This window comes from Trichechus manatus, unplaced genomic scaffold (genome assembly GCF_000243295.1).
Source record: "Trichechus manatus latirostris isolate Lorelei unplaced genomic scaffold, TriManLat1.0 scaffold00256, whole genome shotgun sequence".
In the NCBI taxonomy this organism is placed as follows: Eukaryota; Metazoa; Chordata; class Mammalia; order Sirenia; family Trichechidae; genus Trichechus; species Trichechus manatus.
In genome coordinates this window covers 558,481-563,499 of record NW_004444192.1, presented here as the reverse complement: position 1 = coordinate 563,499, position 5,019 = coordinate 558,481, and positions in this window count along the sequence as shown.

The window sequence follows — 5,019 nt, the reverse complement described above, 5'->3', positions numbered from 1 at the left end:
AACCACTTTGGAAATCGATTTGGCACTTCCTTAAAAAGCTAGAAATATAAGTACCATAAGATCCAGCTATCCCGCTCCTTGGAATATATCCTAGAGAAATAAGAGCCATCACACGAATAGATATATGCACATCCATGTTCATTGCAGCACTGTTCACAATAGCAAACAGATGGAAACAACCTAGGTGTCCATCAACAGGCGAATGGATAAACAAATTATGGTATGTCCACACAATGGAATACTACGCAACAATAAAGAAAATCGTTGAAGCTGTGAAACATCTTATAACACAGAGGAAGCTGGAGGTCATTATGCCGAGTGAATTTAGTCACAGAGGGACAAATATTGTATAAGACCACTATTATAAGAACTCAAAAAAAGGTTTAAACACAGAAGAAAACATTCTTTTATGGTTACAAGGGTGGGGAGGGAGGGTGAGGGTTATTTACTAACTAGATAGTAGATAAGAATTATCTTAGGTGAAGGGAAAGACAGCACACACTACAGAGGAAGTCAGCATAACTGGACTAAACCAAAGCTAAGAAGTTTCCTGAAAACAATCAAACACTTTGAGGGACAGAGTGGGCAGGGGTAGGGGTCTGGAGACCGTGCCTTCAGGGAACATCTAGGTCAACTGGCATAACAAAGCTTATTAAGAAAATGTTCTGCATCCTACTTTGGTGAGTGGCGCCTGGGGTCTTAAAAGCTTGCAAGCAGTCATCTAAGATGTATCAATTGGTCCCAATCCACCTGGAGTAAAGGTGAATGAAGAACACCAAAGACATGAGGAAAGTAGTAGTCCAGGAGACAGAAAGGGCCGCATAAACCAGAGACTTCATCAGCCTGAGACCAGAAGAACTAGATGGTGCCCCGCTACCACCAATGACCGCCCTGACAGGGAACACAACAGAGAGTCCCTGATGAAGCAGTAAAAATGTGGGACACAGAACTCAAATTCTGGTAAGAAGACCAGACTTAATGGTCTGACTGACACTGGAGGAACCCCAGAAAGTATGGCCCCTGGATTCTCTATCAGCCCAGAACTAAAACAATTTCCAAAGCCAACTCTTCAGACAGGGATTGGACTGGACTGTGGGACATAAAGTGATACTCATGATGAGTGTGCCTCTTAGCTCAAGTAGATACAAGAGACTAAATGGGCAGCTTCTGTCTGGAGGTGAGATGGGAAGGCAGAGAGGGTTAGGATCTGGTTGAATGGGCATGGGGAATCAGGGGTGGAAAGGAGGAGTGTGCTGTCACAGTATGGGGAGAGCAATTATGGTCACATAACAATGTATGTATAAATTTTTGTATGGGGAAAAAATAAAAAAGAACAAAAGTTCATCAGTTCAAACCCACTAGCCATTCCTTGGAAACTCTACGAGGCAGTTCTACTCTGTCCTACAGGGTTGCTATGAGTTGGAATCGACTCAATGGCAATGGGTTTTGATCTGGAGGGGAAGCAAGCATTTCCCATGTTCATTCAAATCCTAACCATCTTTCAGGGCCCAGTCCCAAGGAAGCTTTCCATGTTGCCTTACTCAGAAGTCATCACCTTCTTTCCTTCCTTCTCTAGTACTTTATCCGAATCTCTCTCATACTTGCCACCTACCACTTTCTATCTTGTACTGTAGATCCTTTTGGAATGTCTTGGAACCCTGGTGGCGTAGTGGTTAAGAGTTCGACTGCTAACCAAAAGGTCAGCAGTTTGAACCCACCAGCGGCTCCTTGGAAACCCTGTGGTAGCAGTTCTATTCTTTCCTATAGGGTCACTATGAGTCAGAATTGACTCAATAGCAATGGGTTTGGTTTTTGGTTTTATCTAACCTACCAGTCTCCTTGATGGAGAGACTATGTCTGATTCATCTTTGCGGTCTCTGCAGCACGTAGCACAGTACCTTATACATAACGTGTATAGTAATCATGTAAGTCATGAGTGAAGGAATCCGTTGGTAAATGGAGAGCTGTATTTTTTAAATGATTGTAGATACGACTGATATAAATGAAGAAGGAGGGTGTTTTTGGAGGTGGAATTTTACAAAACCTTATAGACAGGAATAAGCACACTGTGTCATTAAAGGAAGACACTAAGTAGCCTGGCTCGAAAGGAGTAAAAGGAGCTGAATAAGGAGAGAAGGGAAATAAGTGGAAAAAATGGGAGGTAGTGATGGAAGTGAAGAAGTCCCTGGGTGGCACAAATGGTTACGTGCTCAGCTGCTAATGGGAAGTTTGTGGTTCGAGTCCACCCAGAGGCACCTTGGAAGAAAGGCCTGGTGATCTACTTCTGAAATATGAGCCACTGAAAACCCTATGGAGCACAGTCCTACTCTGACACACATGGGATCACCATGAGTCGGAACTGACTCAGCGGCAACTGGTGGTGGTGGCAATGACTGTTGCTGGAAGGTCTGTGAGCAGGAGAGAAAGCACAGAGATGGTCGGAGATGAAAGTATCACAGTGACTTCAGGAAGGTGGCACAAATTGACTGTAGCTCTCTCTTCTTCAGTTCCATCGTGCCTTGGTCTCCTGGGGCTCTCAGCCGCCTCCTCCACTCAAGGAGTCCTTTGGGCTCTGTCTGTCCGCCTCCTGTGTCACAATCTGGAAATGCTCTCAAGGCAGTAAGCTGGGGGAACTGTAGAGTTTGCCTTGCTTTTTCCTTCTCAGGGATCACTATCCTTCATTGCCACTCTGGCTTCTGTGTGATGGAGCATGGAACTGAGAGGGAGCAAAAGTAAACGTGGGGAGACCACTAGGACGGTTATTGCAGTAGCCCAGAAGGGGTATTATGGTCTTTATATGGGGGATGCAGTGGAGATGGAGAGAAGTGGAGAACTTTGAGATCTATTTCCAGGGTAGAAGCAGAGCTTGGTGAGGATGTAGGGTTGAGGGAAACCGAGAAGTCAAGGGTAGTTGGGTTTTATTATCAATTATTGTTGTGTGCTGTTGACTCAATTCCAACTCATAGCAACCCTGTGTGACAAAGTAGAGCTGCCCCATAGGGTTTCCTAGGCTATAATCTTTACAAGAGCAGATCGCCAGGTCTTTTCTCCCGTGGAAAGTCTTGGTGGGTTCTAGCTGCTAACCTTTCAGTTAGCAGTGGGGAGCTTAACCATTGCACAAACAGAACTCCTTTCTACATCAGTAGAAAGTAGGTAATAGCACAGGGTTGTGGAGAGGATGAAATGAGGCAGCACATTCTTTGCGTAATAGAAATGCAATGTAAATGGAAGGTATTGCAGCTCCTGGAGGTGAAGAGGCCCTGCATCCCATCTCATCTGAGCGGTCAAAGCATCTTCACCTCTCCTCAGTCCTGTTCAGTCACATCATTCTTCTCCTTTACCTTTCCTTTCTCCTCTCCCCAAGGCCCAGCTCAATCCTCAATCCCTTCCGGAACTCTTGACCAGAGAAATCATGTGGCCTTCTCCTCAACCCTTCTACCCTCCACTCCCCGCAGTCCTCACTGTGCCGAAGACGGTGGGGGAGTAGGGGGTCATCTTGTAGGACCTCTACTTAAAACTGTCCTCTAGAGTTGCTGGGCTTTCTCATCGGCAATGAGTCGGGCTCATTACTGCAGCTAACATCGCAGGTTTAGGCTTTTTAAATGATTTTTTCCCCTTCAATTCATATGTGGAAATTGGAGCCAAGACTCTCCATTTTGCAGCTGGAGAAACTGTTGCACAAATAAATTAATGGGATTCCATCCCAACACTGGTTAGCAAGCTCTGAGCTGAGACTCCATACCTGGGGCCTCCTTCAGCAACCCTCACTTGCCCTGCAAGAGAGGGAGAGCACTTCTCTGGAGTCACCCTACAGGAACCCATAGTTTCACCAACCTCTAAAGTGAAAAGAAAATTCCAGTTTTCTTCTTTTTCTTTGCCAGGCATGTCCAAGTTTTCCCTTAATGTTAAAAAAGAAAGCTTCTGGAATGGAGATTCTGTGAAATACTTTAGAATGTATTCATTTCTGGGCACTGCCTTTTACTAGAGCAAAGAGTTCCCTGCTCAGAATAAATCAATGGGTTGGTTACACCGAATTACCAAGTCCCCGGGGGGGGGGGGGGCAAACCCAAAAGTAGAAACCGGAGTTGTGTTGCTTTTCGTGTGCGAGTAAATTACAGTTGTGATCTGTCATTTCATCGTATTGAAGATCATTCCTCTGCAGCTCCCTCCCCACAGCCCCAGTCACCACTTAGTTAATATGTGAGAGCAATAAAGCAATGCGTGTGCTTAAAACCCAAAAACCCAAACCTGTTGCCATCGAGTTGATTCCGACTCACAGCAACCCTATAGGACAGAGTGTTTCTAAAAGAGAAGATAAACGCGGGCTGTCTTAAGTAGACAGTGACGACATGAAGGGCAACACAGAAAGGAACTTACGATGAAGCTTCTCAAGAGCCCAGCCTCCCTTCATAATGAAACAGGAGTCAACCCAGGGAGGGAGAAATGTGCAAACCTGGCCGTTTCAGAAGCGGTGCGTGGAAGGGAAATTTTTACAGCCAAGGGGTGTGGTGAGGGGTTTTGTTTGCTTGTTTTTGTTTTTTCCTCTTTTCTGAAGGTCCAAGAATTATAATCCTGCTCGAGTTCTGCAGGGACAGTGTCTAACAGGACTTTGGAGTCTGGGTGACGGTGAGCGCGCTCACTAGCTACACTCTTCCCTTCGGGAGCCCAGAATGGCACTTAGAAACTCGCTTTTAACTTCGAGGAAGTTCTAGCCTCTGTTTAAATCCTCTAACACTCCGTGCCCCAGAATCGTTTGGGGAAGGGACCACCTCCCCCTCGCACCCGGTGGCCACTGCGGGTCAACTCAGGTCCCCACACTGTCTATGTGCTTTAGGGTCTAGGAACAACCCAGAAGCTGCCACCTTTCGCGCACCCCGAGGGTGAAAACTTGACTGCCCTGGGAGACGCTCTCCTTCCGACCTGGTTCTCAAGCTTGTCCACCGGGAAAAACTGAGAAGCGGGTAGAGGACCGCAAGGAGGAGAGCAGAGGCTAAAAAGTGACGCGGCCAGAGCCGCGGG